The 16,464-nt window shown below is 33.7% G+C and overlaps 2 long non-coding RNA genes across 6 annotated transcripts in view; both read right to left on the bottom strand.

The window, feature by feature from the left end:
- LOC18604289 overlaps positions 1 to 910 on the bottom strand; it is a 4,448-nt gene extending 3,538 nt beyond the window's left edge. For all 3 annotated transcript variants that reach the window (XR_001927277.1, XR_001927278.1, XR_001927279.1), the window contains exons 1-2: positions 838 to 910; positions 537 to 714 (exon numbers count right to left, since the gene is read on the bottom strand). This is a non-coding gene — a long non-coding RNA (uncharacterized LOC18604289). The remainder of the gene's footprint in view (positions 1 to 536; positions 715 to 837) is intronic.
- On the bottom strand, positions 1,356 to 4,025 carry LOC108661443. Of its 3 annotated transcripts, XR_001927282.1 has the most exons (4): positions 3,198 to 4,025; positions 2,628 to 2,665; positions 2,085 to 2,342; positions 1,356 to 1,589 (listed from the first exon to the last, which is right to left on the bottom strand). It is a non-coding gene; the product is annotated as an uncharacterized LOC108661443 (long non-coding RNA). The 3 variants fall into 3 exon arrangements; XR_001927280.1 differs by lacking the exon at positions 1,356 to 1,589 and having other exon boundaries at positions 1,666 to 2,342; XR_001927281.1 differs by lacking the exons at positions 1,356 to 1,589; positions 3,198 to 4,025 and adding an exon at positions 2,950 to 2,996 and having other exon boundaries at positions 1,666 to 2,342.

The following is a 16,464-nucleotide window of genomic DNA, read 5'->3' as shown; positions in this document are numbered from 1 at the left end:
TTTTAATACGTCTAAAAATTTCAATTTTCATCTAACTTCCTTTCTCGATGCGTGTACCACCGAAATATAAAAATTGCACCTCAACGCGGTATTACCACAGTATTTAAATATTTACTTATTCGCGTTGGTTCGACTTAACAAAACATGCGTATTTCACTTTTGTCGCTTATTTCTACAAAAATTCACTTGTATTTCTTCTCCCCCACTTGGATCAACCATATGATCATTTTTCATGACTGATTTCGACATCCGGCTAAATATTAATATTTTAATATTATTTTATTGTTATTTTCTACTTTGCGAAATAATTTATCCTAAACTACTCTTTTCATCTTTTATCACTTCTAAAAATTTTAATTGACCTCAATTTGCCATTCGATCAACTTTATTAATCATTGTTTCAAAGTATGGGGTATTTCAAACTTTCTGTATTAATAAAAAATAAAATAAATTACTAACAAAATAACTTACAAGTTAACAACATCATAAATAAAAAATACTTGGTATAATGGAAGAGAAGGGGAAAGATATTATACTTGGTATTATCAGAGATGAAGCATTAGCAAATGCAAAATGCCTGCTTAGATATAATTTCATCAGATATCCTCATCTAATAACAACTTTTAGCTCTTTATGTAATCAAACATCAAACACATTTGGTGTTGCAAGGGATATTTACCAGCTCGGAAGTTAACTTCTCAGCTGACTCTATAGCTGCTAACAATAAAATTAATGACAAATTAAACCAACAAAACAAAACTATCAAGAAGTCAAATAAAAACTTTTATCTAGCAAGAGAAAAATAAATACGTGACTGAAAATTCTTGTTGAAGTTACCCGTCTCCTTGAAGAGTTGCTCAAAATGAGGCTTGCAATAAAGAACACCTTCCATCGAGGAGTAATTACCCAATTGGAAACATAAGACATGTTGCTAAGTTAGAAACAAAAACTTCATTACATAAATCAACAAAGTTGGTTAACCAAATCTATCGTGTGAGCAACACTCCTTCACAGAACCTACAACAATGTCAATTTTCTACAACAAAAAATCACCCGAAATTTTCTTTCTTAAGGAAAAAAATGAATAATAAAAAAAACCAGCAGTAAGATGACAATAGTGTCCAAGTTACTCCTTAGTATATTTTTTGATTACACATTCTAACAAAGATCTACTAAATTAACCAACAAACAAAATAAAATGCTTAGTGACCTCAGTGTAAAAGCAATAAATGGCAACATAATTTGATATCCCATTTGCTTTAAACCTAATCAATGTACAAAACAAGCATGCAACTATATTTGCAACTACATCAACAAAGGAGCAGAAAATGCTTGAAAGCAATTAAAAACATTACCTTTAGAGTCCCTTTGCAATGACTACATTTGAAGCAAGACTTATGGTAAGGAACCCCATCTGCTGACAAAAGTTCCACAGGATAGACAGTCTTCTCACAAGCCTTGCATTTCTGCTGGGTACCAATAAAAGACATGGCTAGAATATGCTTTAAATCTAACCGTATTGTTCTTTATCTAATTCGACAGATCAGCTTTAATCTAATTTCCTGCCTTATATTTGCTAATATTTACTGCTAAAAAATGTTAAAACAAACAACCAAAAACATAATTCATAATCAGACTATGTCAAATTCAACAAAACCAGCCCTATAGCTTTGAACTTTGAATCAATTAATTCATCCTCAATTATGGTCTTAAGAAAACATAAATGCCAATCCATAGAGCCAGTATTTGCAACCTAAACTCAAGCAAAGCTAAACTTTTTACAATCTTTTTTTCCTTTTTAGAGTAAAGGCAACACAGAACAAAACATAAACTCATAATCTTTTACGAACTTTTATCCTCATTTCCCTTTCCTAGCATCCTCAGAACCCGATATGGGACTTCAAAAAGAAAAACCCAACAAGGCAAAACAAATCTACCATGCAAAACCCAGTTAGCTGATCTAATCTGAAAAACTTATAGCAAAGGAAAAGCACCCAAAAAGAATGACCAAATGATAATGACAGCTATGAACAAAAACTGGGTTAAAGATTGAAACTTGAAAAAAGCAATAACAAAACATGTACCTTCATAGAAGAAGAAGAAAAAGATTCGGATCTGTGAGATAAGATGGAAATGAGAGGTAAAGAGTTAAAGGGTCTTTTGGGGATTTAATGTTAAAAGCTTACTAATTATAAGCTGACTTGACTTGAGGTTAGTAAGAGTAGAGCTTGAGCAAATTCTCTTTACATCATACCTACTTATGTCAAAATTGGTTACAGCACTTGTTCCCCTAAACTTAATTGCAGCAATATCATAAGCTTCAGCTGCTTCTTCTTGTCTGCCTATAATGTAGAATATAAGTTATATTATTGCATATCACAGTTAGGATTTTTTGGGAATTAACAGCTTAACTACATTAAATTTTATAAATTAAAAGTGAAGGACAAAATTATAATCCAGCTGCCAATTTCATCAAAGCATGTCTTTAAATTACCTAGCTGAGCAGTATAAAGGCGATTGTAATGAAGATAAGCACTATCATAGAGCTTATAACATAGTTTCTTTAAGTCAATTCCATCATCGACTAAATTACAAAAGAAATCGAAGGAAAAAGCACTGAAACTTACCTATGTCAGATTCTCAAGCAACCAAAGTCATCTTACTCCTAGAATCAAAGAGACAAAATAGAAACATTAATTGCAATCAAGTAGAAAATAAAAGAAAGAGAAAATTAATGAAAACGAAAATCCAATTTAAAAATATTTCACAAATCAATAAAAGAAAGACCAACAACCCTAAGCAACCCTATATTAATATCTATATTTCGTAAGCAACCCTAATTTGCGATCCAAATCCTTAATTAGTGTTATAGGAAACCCTAATCTAAACTTGAACTACATAAATCATGCTTAAAATAAAAGAAAATTAGAGGAGAAATAGAGTGAGTACCTGAATCAGAATTAAAGAATTGAATATGAACACTTGCCTGAACACAATAAAAACTCTATTCAATATTTGTTCAAAATTCTCAACTATCAAATTTCAAATAAATTTGAAAAAATAACGAACAAAAATAACATAAAATCAAAAGAGTTAAGAAAATCACTGAGGATTTCTTTAGATTTGTGTCAACCAATAGTGTTCTTAGTAGCTAAAGAAAGAAAAAAAAATTGATGAATCGAGAAAAAGAGATTTACCTGTCTTAGAAAAATTGAGAGTAGATCAAATAATTTGTACGGAGCAGAGCACCTGGGAATTAAAATGGGCAAGCTCAAATATAGGAACAAGTCTAGGACTACGCATGACACAAATCCATTTGAGTTGGTTGGCATCATCAACTCTTCATTTGTTTGGCATTTTCTGGAATCATGAAAAGAGAAAGCAGCAAGGCAGAGCTAAAGGGATTTTTCAAGAATATAGTCTATTTGACCACGTAAAGGGCAAGGGGCTTTTGTTTGTTTTTTGTTAGGCTGTTGGCTGCTTTTATTTTGTGGGCTTTTCTCTTCTTAATTTTTTTATGGGATTACAATTTAAATAGTGTAATTAAATGAAATGTATCAAGAGTAATATGATGAATTTAGTTACATAAGAAAAATTGCATCTAAAATTTTGTAGTAAAAGGGTAAAAATGTTACAGTGATCATAGATACCAATTTCTTTGTTTGAGTGCTTTATTAGTAGGTAAAAGAGATTGGCTTGTATAACTCGAAGATATTTGCAAATATATAGCCAGAATTATTATAAACAAGTTTTTGACACGATAAACATTGGGAGTGAAGCCTTTTCAAGCATGACCAACTTCATGGGTGTCGACATTTCTCGATACTTTCACAACCTCTACTTCCAGGATTTGATGGAGGTGGCAGGCACTTGTCTCCTTTGCATGGAGGTTGGCGACCACCTGCCATAGCCCCGTAGCCGATTGGTTCATTTGCATTTACTTCTCCAATCAAGACCAAGCCCACCAACATTGCACAAAAGCAAAAAAGCATGAATTTCTTACACATAGACATGTTCAAAAATTAAAACTGAATCAATTTGCTACTGATTAATGAAAGAGAAAGATGGATTTATATAATTCCATAATACATGCAAAAATAGTAAAAGTACTAAATATTTGTATCTCTAAAAAAATAATTTGTTTTTATTAGGATTAAAATAGAAATGACAACTTATTATGACCCTTATAAAAGTAAACTCTTGTTATTTTTATAACAAGCAGCTTAAATCGTCAACAAACTTCATCTTTAAATAGATTAAGATTGATAACTCTATTATATAGAGTTATTTTTAACACATTTTGAAGATTTTAGTGGTTAGACCCTTGAGTTTAGGATTGAATTTTAACTTTTTAAGTTGCTTTTCTAGTGTAAGTTAGATTTTATATTGAAAAGCTAGATTAATTGGTGTTAGTTTAATTTCACTTTATTTTGCCTCAATTTGTGTTAGGAAAAGTTATTGCCAATTTTTCTCATGCTTTTGTGCGGAATATGATGAGCAAGGTGAAAGAAAGATATGATAACATAAGTGAGGAGAAAGTGTCACTCGTATATGTTGCAGTAATTTAAAGATAACTTGAGTTGTAAAAATCCAATTGAGGTGATTTTTAATTCATTGGAAAGACAAGAGAATGGGCTACAACTTTTATGTTCACACTTTTCCCAGTTTGGACTGATTCAAGGTGAAAATCATGTTAAAATTTAGTGGATAGATATAGCTCTACATTGAAGCAACATGGCCAGAGCACGACGGCACTAGAGGATCATGGCACAGCACTGTAGGTGATACCACCACAGTGTCAGAGAACAAAGGCTGCGACGCTGAGCATCTTGGGAGCATCATACAAAAACCTAAGAGCACGATGCCGCGACGCTAGCAAGGACAATCATGGCATCGTAGTGCCAAAATGGCATGGCCAACGGTGCCACCTCGATTTCCAAAATTGAACTTTCGACGAAAAATTAGAAAGTAGAGCACCTTGCACATATTTAAGAGCCTATTTGGAAAGCATTCAGTAGAAAGGACGGTAGCAGCTTTCTAAAGAATTTGAGCTTCGAATCAATCAAGAATTCAGGAGTAATCGAGAAAGATTCTTGATCAATCAAGCTTCAACATTAGTTTAATTCTCTCCTTCTGTGTTATTCTTAATTATTGTTTTGAATTCATGGCTAAAATTCTTTAGATACTATTTTATTTTGATATTATGAACTAATTTGTTTATCTAGGATTGTGGTGGATTTTAATAAGTAATCTGAATACTTGTTTTTTGTTATTTATCATGAATGGGTATCGTTTTACATAATTAAATTTGTTCGTAATGCCTTTAATTGCTTGATCAATAATTAATTGAATGGTTAACCTGATTGAAACTCGACAGAGAGATTTTTGATTGGACTAAGATTTGATTAGTGTATGTTTACTTTGTTTAGATGATCTGATTCGCAATTTGGGTAGACATATGCTAATTGCCTTATATAGTCATATAGAGAATTAATTAAGTTAGGTATTTGTACAAACATCTCGACTGAGACTTGTCCATAACTTTGGATTCTAGGTTAGTAAAACTACACAGGAAAGATAAATAACAAGAAAAGCTAGTATAAGATGAATTGTTGAATGAACCCATAATCCTAGATCTTTAATACATTGCTTTCCTCAACTTGTTTAGATTATTAGCTTATTTTGTGTTGATTTTTAAAATTTATCTTTGATTAATTTTTTCAATATTCAGTTAGCTTAAATAGGATTAATTTGTTCCATAAGTTTAGTACTTAGTGAAACTTAGAAACAAATCCTTGTGGGAACGATAATCTGGATTTGTTCGATATGTACACTTGTTCAATATGTATATTTGCGTGCTCAATTTCGACAACAAATTTTTTGCACTGTTGCTGAGGATTTTGTTTTCTTTGTTATTTGCTAATATTAAAATTTTACAGATTAGTCTTAATTTAAGTTATATTTCTTTGTTTTGTAAGTGCATTCAGTCATTGTATGAGATAAGAAACAACTTGGAGATTTTTCGTGTGATCTAGAAATTAAAAGAACATTTCGCAAACTTCGACAAGAGAATCAAGAAGGTGTTGCTCCAATAAATACAATGGCTAATCAACAGGGTGAATAGCAAATCCAAGAGCATGTAGTAGCTGAAAATCATTGCTTAAGGGATTACGTTATTCTTTTGGTACAAGGAATTCCATTGAGCATTCGAAGGTCAGCTATTTTAGCAAAAAATTTCGAGATCAAGCCAGTTATCATCATCATTATTCAAACATCAGTTTAGTTTAGTGGTCTTCCAAATGATGATCCAAATGGCCATATATCAAACTTCTTGGAGATTTGTGATACGTTCAAGCACAATGGTGTTACAGATGATGCTTAAGGCTTTTTCCCTTCTCATTGAGGGATTAAGCTAAGGTTTGGCCAAATGCACTCCCTACTGGCTTAATAACATGGGTTGATCTTGCCTAGAAATTCCTTGCCAAATGCTTCCCTTCGGCTTAAGATAGCAAAATTATGGAATGAAATCACATCATTCATGCAACACGATTCAGAATTGTTGTATGAAGCTTGGGAAAGATACAAAGAATTGCTTCGGTGTTGTCTTCATCATGGTCTCCCAAAGTGGCTTCAAGTGTAGACTTTTTATAATGGTTTGAGTGGGCATGCTCAGACTACCATTGACGCTGCTGCGAGAAGAGCTTTAATGGCTCAATCGATAAATGAGTCATATAATTTATTAGAAAAGATGTCTGCAAACAATTACCAGTGGCCAACAAAGTGATCAATGCCGAGGAGAGTAGCTAGAATTCATGATGTTAATGATATGACAGCATTATTTGCTTAAGTAGCAGCTTTAACTAAAACTCTTGAATCTTTTGGTATTAATAGTTTGCAAAGTCCTTTTGTTGCTTGTGAGCTTTGTGGAGATAATCATGCAAGTAATTAGTGTCCAAGCTCAACAAAGAAAATACAATTTGTGAGTAATAGACAGCAAAATAACCCTTACTTTAACACTTACAACTCAAGGTGGATGAGTCATCCTAATTTTTCTTGGGTCAATAATCAAGAGGCATTATCCACTTCAAGGCCAAATTCACCTCCAAGATTCCAACAGCAAACCCAAGCACCTCTCTATAAGAAAAAACTAGCTATAGAAGATATGTTAAGGTAGTATATGACACAGAATGATAGCATCATACAAAGTCAAACAGCACTCATTCAAAGTCAAGTAGCTTCACTTTGAAACATTGAGACTTAAGTTGGGCAACTTGCAAATTTATTAAACAACCGAACTCAACATTACATAGTGATACTAAGGCAAATCCGAGGAGAAAAGGCAAAGAGGATGTCAAGGCCATCACATTGAGAAGTGGTAAGAAAGTTAATAACAAAACACAAGAAGTTGCACAACAAGACAAATTTCTGGATAGTGAGATTCAAGGTTCAGAATCCAGTGGTTAATGTAAGGCAAAAGTGACTAAGGCATTTACACCACCACTATTTTTTTCCAAACGTTTCAAGGAGCAACAAGAAGAGAGTCAATTTCAAAAATTTATGGAAGCGTTTAAAAAGCTTCACATCAACGTTCCTTTTGCAGAGGCACTTGAGCAAATGCCATTTTATGTAAAATTTCTGAAAGACATTCTTTCCAAAAAAAGGAGATTCGGTGAGTTTGAGATAGTGGCATTCACTGAGGAGTGTAGTACAATCATTCAAAATAAGCTTCTCTTGAAGCTTAAAGACCTAGTCAGTTTTACAATTTCATGCACAATTGGTGTTATATTCTCCGTTAAAGCCTTGAGTGATCTATGGGCGAGCATTAATTTGATGCCATTGTCCATCTACAGTAAATTGGGTCTGGGAGAGATTGAGCCTACCACAATAACTCTTCAATTGGCAGATAATACTCTCACATATCCCAGAGTCATAGTGGAAGGTGTATTTGTGAAAGTGGATAAATTTATATTTCCAACCAACTTCATAGTTCTTGATATGGAGGAAGATAGAGAGGTTCCTATTATCTTTAGGAGACCTTCCTTACTCACGTCAGCTAGAGCACTCATTGATGTTGAAAAGGGAGAACTTACTTTGTGCGTGCAAGATCAAGAGGTAACATTTAGTATCTTACGTTTTTCAAAATTCACTAATGATCATGATGAGTGTTTTCTAGCTAATGTGGTAGAGAGGATCACTTGTGAAGTTTTCATAGAAAATCATCCTAATGATCTACTAGAAGTATCACTGATTTCTGAAGCTGAGCCCATTAATGAAGAAGTTATAGAATGTGTCAATGCATTAAATGCTCCTGTTAGGGTATTTGGAGCCAAGTTTAAATTTTTAAATTTGACTTCCCCTTCATTAACACCAATGAAACCTTGAATTGAGGTTCCCTCCTGAGTTAGAACTCAAACCACTACCAAAACGCTTGAGTTATGCATATCTTGGAAAATCATTTACTCTTTTGGTTATTGTTGCATCTGATCTTAACAATCAATAGGAAGAAAAGTTGCTTAGAGTTTTAAGAGCGCATAAAAAGTCATTAAGGTGGTCCATAGAAAATATCAAGGGGATAAGTCCCCCCATATGCATGCACAAAATTTTGTTAAAGGACAATCACAAAGCAACCATTAGGCATCAACGAAGATTAAATCCAATTATAAAAGAAGTTGTCAAGAAGGAAATAATCAAGTGGCTCGATGTGGGCATAATTTATCCTAATTCAAATAGTTAGTGGGTAAGCCTGGTGTAATGCATACTGAAGAAAGGAAAGATGGCAATGGTGGTCAACAAAAGTAATGAGCTCATTCCCACACGGATAGTCACTGGATGGAGAGTTTGCATGAATTACAAAAAGCTAAACAAGGCCACAAGGAAAGGTCATTTTCCTTTACCTTTCATTGACCAGATTTGGACAGATTAGTTGGAAAAGAATATTATTGTTTCTTAGATGAATACTCAGGCTATAATCAATTGCTATAACACCAGAAAATCAAAACAAAACGACTTTCACATGTCCCTATGCTACTTTCGTATTTAGGCGAATGTCATTTGGATTATGTAATGCTCCAGCCACATTCCAATGGTGCATAATGTTTATCTTCTCAATTATGGTGGAGAAAACCATAGAGGTATTTATGGATGATTTCTTAGTGTTTGGTAATAATTTTGATGAATGTTTGCTCAATCTTGACAGGGTATTGCAAAGATGTGAGGAGACAAACTTGGTGTTGAATTGGAGAAATGCCTTTTTATGGCACAAGAAGGCATTGTTCTGGGTCACAAGGTGTCACGCAAAGGATTGGAGGTGGATAAAGCAAAGCTTGAGACCATTGAGAAGATTCCACCACCATCTTCGGTAAAAAGTATTAGGAGTTTCCTAGGTCATGCTGGTTTTTATCGATGATTCATCAAAGATTTCTCCAAAATTGCTAAACCCTTTTGCAATCTTTTAGAAAAAGATATCCAATTTAAATTTGATGATGCATGTCATGCTACTTTTATAAAATTGAAAAAGAGGTTGACAACAACACCCATTATTGTAGTTTCTGATTGGACATTCCCATTTCAACTTACGTATAATGTTAGTGATCATGTGATAGGCATAGTGTTAGGACAGAGAAAGAACAGAATTTTTAATTTTATATATTATGCAAGCAAAACTTTGACTGAGGCCCAGATGCACTACACTACTAATAAGAAAGAGTTATTAGCTGTTGTGTATGCATTTGACAAATTTCGTTCAAACTTGATTGGCACTAAATTTATTCTTTATACTTACCATTCTGCAATCAAGTATTTAATTGCAAAAAAAGATGCCAAGCCAAGGTTAATATGATGGGTTTTGCTATTACAAGAATTTGATTTGGAAATCAAAGATAGGAAGGGTTTAGAAAACCAAGTGGCTGATCACTTGTCAAGGTTAGAGCATGACAGCCAAGGTTAGGATATGACTTTGATCAACGAAACTTTCCCTAATGAAAAATTGTTGTGTGTTGGTCATAAGAAACTACCATGGTACGCTGACTATGTTAACTTCATTGTGAGTAAACTTAACCTCTAAATTTAACTTTTCAATGCAAGAAGAAATTTTTCTATGATGTTAAATATTATATGTGGGATGAACTATTTTTGTTTAAGCAATATGCTGACATAATTATAAGAAAGTGCATTCTAGAGGAAGAAGTTGAAAACGTGTTGAGATAGTGTCATGCATCAGAATATGGGGATCATTTTGGAGGGGATAGAATAATGGCCAAAGTGCTTCAATTAGGTTTGTATTAGCCATCATTGTTCAAAGATGCTCATAATTTTGTGTTGCATTGTGACAAGTGTCACATCCCATTTTTAAGAGGGATTGTGACCGGCGCATGGACCCAAACGAGCATAACCCATTAGGCTTAAGCAAAACTCCTATCATAACATCATCAAACATTCATCATCTCATGCGAAAGCATCATATCACATTCATTAATGTACATAATCATAATACGTACATTCTTAAAACCTATTATACAATAAAGGAACTTTTCAACTTAATTACGTAAGCTCAACTTAATACATCTATATGTGTATTAACAAGTGCCATTGTCATAGCACACAATAATAGAAACATTAAACACCATCAATACCCTCGGGTGTCCATATAGGCTATCGAGCCATCATCATGAACTCATACAAAACAATATTCATATAAGGTGCCCAAACATTGGCGATATCAACATAAACATGTTCATAGTCTGTAAACATAACATAAAGTAAAGACTGACTCATCAGCGAAACGTGACCGACCCTTTAGGCATTAAGTGGCTGCTAGACACCTACCAATGAATGAAGACTGGACATTGGTATCCGCGACATTAGCTGCTATCAAATGCTATCACTGATCTACAACAAAATAAATGGAAAAATAACTTGTGAGTCATAAAGACTCCATGAGTGGATATGGGAAGGGGACAAGCTAGGGGATAAGAGTATTTCGTAACCTTGCATTTATTAATCACACCATTCCTAACTTTCGAATCATAAAATTCATTATACATGTCATTTAAACTCATTTAAATACCTTTTGTTTGAAAACCTTGATAAATCCTTTACTTTTAAAATCCTCATCAAATTTGCTCAAACATCCTTTTCTGCACCATATTTATCGGTACATTATTGAATGTATCAATACTTTCAAGCATCTATCGATACATTTCACACAGAAAGCCTCTTATGGCAATCTGTTTAGAATGTATCGATTCATGCTCCATATGTATCGATACTTCAAACACAAAGACTAAGTTTTTTTACAATTTCAGAATTTTTACCATTCTTTAAGTCCTTTCACATCTCGGGGAACTATCTTTAGGGTCCAATTCTTCTTACTAAGCACATTCTTGTGCCATCATAAGGTATAAACCATAGTCATTACTCAAATGAACTCAACATACAACATACCATAAACATAACAACTATAATCATTTCATTAACATTAAAACTCATACATTGTGATGGTTTGACCCCCATCAACCTTGGGCTAGCAATATACATCCCCATTGCACCTTAGGCTGGCAACGTATATCCCTATTGCCCTTGGGCATTTTGTGATGCATCATAGAAGTGAAGTCGTCACCTACACCCCGTGAGAGTGGTATTAATCACACTTTTTGAGTTCTCATACTTGTAGCATGTAATATGTGAAATGTCCTTCATATACATGCTTACTCATTTCATAAGGTATATGAAATTTACATCATATATATAATCTCATGGCATTTATGCTTGCTCAATTATCTCATGTAGTATATGGAGTATACATCATATATATATTCTCATGGCATTAATCATGCATACTTAATCATCTTATGTAGTATATGAAATATACATCGTATACATATTCTCATGGAATTAATCATGTATATTTAATAACCTTATATGGTATATGAAATTTACATCATATACCCCATCTTATAGTATACATCATGCATACTTCATCATCTCATATGGTATATAGAATTTACATCATATACATAATCTTATAGCATTCATCATAACAACATTCATATTATAGCATCTACAAATAAGCAAACAATATCTCGTACCCATATTAGTCTGAAGATCGGAGTGATCGAGTGGACTTCAAACATAAGGTGCTTATCCCCCATTGTTAAAAACTAATACATAGTCGAGTATTTACATACATAGTAGATTCATAAACATTTTAAAAATATCCATTGAGTAAATCACATCACAATCATTATCAATTTATTTTCTTAGAAAATCATTTTCATTCTAGAATCTCAAATCCTTTGATAACCAAATTTAGAGATATAATTTCAGCATAGATAAATAATCTTTTTCATCAAAATCCTGCTAGCTTTACATATCAAAATAATTTGAAAGTGGTGTATCCACTCACCTAATTGGAGAGTCAATTCCTAACTCCAATCACAACTCCTTTTCGACGTTATCCGTGGAGTTTTCAAGTGTTCATATTATACAACAATCATCACAATCATTTCCTAGAATAAGAATTTCATAATAATCATTCTATGTACTTTCGAAAGTACTCGACTTTGGCTAAACTAACTTTCTAGCTAAAACCCATGCTTAGAAACCCATAAATCTTCCATCCTTACCTTATGTGAGACCTTAACCTTTATAGACTCATAGTTAGTAATATACGCGATATCCCTAATCAGGGGTAATTTCATCATTTCCTTAGTGAGCCCATAAAAGTAAGATTTTAAACAATATTATGGCCTAAGTAGGCCTAAGGCATAAATGAATGATGAAAATATGGGTAAAATGACAAGGAAACAAAAATTTTGATGATTTTCACGGTAGGGGCAAAATGGTCATTTTTCATCTTGGGTTAGAATTTTTAAGTTTTCATGAACCTGAGCATTTCTAGACCATTATGGACCTTGTCCCAGTGTAAAAAGAGTAAAAAGATTGTATAAAAGATTGGAGGAGAATAAGCTAATTTGTGGAGGGGCATTTTGGTAATTTAAGTGGAGTGGATAAGCTTGGGCTATAAATATCTCTTTCTTCCAACAGCTTCTACATTCTCCGGTAACTTTTCTTCTTCTTTTTCTTCTCTTTCACGTTGTTTCCCAACCTCCATGATAGCTTGATAAGAAAGCTCCACAACCTTCTTCAAATAGCTCCAAATTTCATGCTTTTGGTGCACCCTTTCCATAAACCCCTGTGCTCTTCCACTCTCTCTCCTTAAAAACCTTGAAAAATCTTATTTCCATACTCTTTCTCACTAGTTAGGTGTTTTAGAGAGAGAAAAAGGAAGCTTCAAAAATAGCTTGAAAGTTTTGGAAAGAATTTCAAATACAAGCTACCAAGGTGAGTAATACACTAGAATTGAGTTTTGGTGTTGAGAATGATTAGTGTTTAGATTTGTGGGTGAATTGGTAGCTGGGATGTTCATTCATTTTAAAGTGATAAAGGTAGAGAGAATGGATAGCCATTTAAATGGCCATTGGAAGTTAGCTAAGAGAAAGCGTTTGGACTTTATAAGTATGTGAATTGACATATTGGTGATGCTAATGTGATGATAGGTTTTAACGAAGTCCCATAGCCCTAATTGGACCATTAGGGAGGTTAGAGTCGGTTAAAGGCTCAACAAATACTGGTGAGTGGACTTGCATTTCAAAATTTGATTTGGGAATGTGAATGCAATTGTACAAACATTTGAAAGATTTTATCCATTTTTCCTTTGAAAATGTACCTTGGGAACAAGCCTTTGGTGAAGTGATTTTATATTGTGAAAATGTGTTATACAATGGTTTATGTGTTATCACAATATGATAATATGCATGATATGCATTGGGTGCTTCTTTGTATGTTGATGTGGACCCGGCTATGTGCGAGTAAGAGTGTACATAAGTCGATGATGGCCCGACTATGTATGAGTGGGAGTGCACATAAGCCGAGATGACCCAGCCATGTGCTAGTGGGGATGCACATGAGCTGATGACAATGGGAGAGTGTGCTTGATGATGAATATTTATATATATATATATATATATATATATATATATATACGTATANAATATATATATATTTATATATATATACATGTATAGATATGTGTGTTATAGAAAGTTCATGAATATGTAAATGGTTGAAATGCATGTGAAATTTGACATGTTAAACTTTGGGAAATTATATGAGTTTCATGTTGTGTTGGTCATGTGAACAGGGTGGTCTTTGCTTGAGGGAATAGGGAATTTTTGCTAGTGCCCTGTTTCTCGCTACAACAAGAAACTCTCGGGTTTGGAGGGTTGGTGCTGGCCGGAATCTCGCTGCAGCGAGAATGTTACTGTAGCTTATCGCTGCAACGAGAAACTTTATGTTTTGCTCCCCATTTGGTTCGGTTGCTGCCCTATTTTCCACTTCTTTGGTACCATAGTTGAGCATGGACTTCCAACATTAAAGAATAAATGAATTAAGTTTAAAATGAGGAGGTTTGGTGAGAAACCCTCGGCCAGTTAAGAAACCCTCAGTTAGTTGATAATTTAAATCAAGTGTCACTGCAGCAAAAATTCATTCTCGCTATAGCTATGCTGCAAGGAGAATGCCTTTCCGCTGCAGCGAGGATCCATCGTTTATTTGACTTGATTTGCATGAATGCTATTGTCACGACCCGGAACTCCCTATCGAGCCTGTGACAACCGCCTCGAAGCCTCGACAAACATTCTTCACCCCGAATGTCGATCGAAACCTCGCAAGGCTCTCGTATCAGCTTTCGCACTTCCCCGGTGAGCAATAGTTATCAAATAATAAAATACGAAGGATTACAAATCATTTTCAAATCATAACATAACATATTGTTTTTTTTTTTGCTCACAGGGGTATTTTCGTCATTTTTGTCGAAAACCTCGAAACTTGCTAAAAATGTAGTAGGTAAGCCGAAAATATATATTTAATGATTTAAAAACAAATTCATTGTCTAAAACATTCATTTGAAGTGAAAATTTAACCATTTGAATATACTAAAAATATTCAATAAAATAAACTATTTTCTTGTAAAATAATTTTCATAAAACTATCGGTACATAATTCTTATAGCGTAAAAGATAATTATATTCATATATACTATAAAGCAAATAACCAAAGCATAAAATTTCTTTTACAGTGACACGTGGGCCCACATCTATCCAAAATGCATCAAAAGCTAGAAACCTACAGCTTTTACCGATTCGAGTTTAAATGAAGGTCCTTGTCAAAGTCAGCTAACTATGAAATTCCCCGAGCCTGAAATGTGAGGAAATGAGGGTAGTGAGATTATAAAATCCTAGTGAGTAAACAGATACCATCTAAACTATCTAAAGTCGAGTAAATGGAGACAATTAAAATAAATCATCATACTGTAATTTCATTACCTTTCAACTCATTTCAACCAAATAAAATGAATCCATAAAAATCGAGTAATCAACTTGGCTTATGAATTTTTTAAAACTTTGGCTCGTGCCAAAACTCATACTCGGTGATACCTTGTGCAGGGCATCTAACCTAGTCCGCCAAGGCTGTTAAAATTTTGTATACACTTAAAATATATTTTAGTTTGAGAAAAATACAGCTGTTCCCTGGCGTTGGCTGAGTTCCCCTTCACGTGGTGGTTTAGCGTGAAGTGAACCTTAAGCTTTACCTCAGGAGATACCCTACGCGCCTCCTCATTCGAGGTAATATTATAATGGAGTTTACCGTGCCCCTCTAATACGCTGGTCCACGGAACCCCCTCTGCAGTAAATAATTAATATATAATCCACCAATCAATAAAATTCATTCTAGCATGACACGGTAAATTATCGCAACCTAGCCTCTCAAGGCTGAATACACAGTATAAATAATTCTAACACCAAAATCAGTTTAGCCATTCATGCTCATTTATTATCATAAGCCATTCAATTCAAAACCATAAATTTGCAACACAAACTAGCAGTCTCCAATTACTCTATTTTCAAAACCAATATTCAATTTTTCAGAAAATTTATAAAATCATTTTATAAAATTATAATTTCTCTTAAAACATAGCAATTTACCATTTAAACTCATTTTTCATAAAATCACACAGTTGTATAAAACTACTCTAGATAATTAAGACGATAATAAGTTCACTCACTGTTCTAGGAGTCGATGTACTCCTAATCCCAGTCTCCAAGCACAATCTCTATACTTTTACCAGTGTACTTTGCTCACCACCTATCCACAATGTACAATACATAATTCACCACATCAATACTTGACTATTTTAAAATCAATTCAGGCTCGGTATATATGCATGATATGATATACAACTTATCCGACTACCGCTTAAATGCGGTGTTGACCTAATTCGGCCTATTATCTCCAGTTTAACTACAAATCAATTCTTCTCACTTTCTACACTCCAATTATAACTAAATTACCTCCATGACTGTGAATGAGATTCAATTTATCAGTCTCGATAGCAAATTACGAAAA

This window comes from Theobroma cacao, chromosome 3 (genome assembly GCF_000208745.1).
Source record: "Theobroma cacao cultivar B97-61/B2 chromosome 3, Criollo_cocoa_genome_V2, whole genome shotgun sequence".
In the NCBI taxonomy this organism is placed as follows: domain Eukaryota; kingdom Viridiplantae; phylum Streptophyta; class Magnoliopsida; order Malvales; family Malvaceae; genus Theobroma; species Theobroma cacao.
The sequence above is the reverse complement of the archived record's forward strand: the minus strand, read 5'-3'. Positions and strand labels throughout refer to the sequence as shown.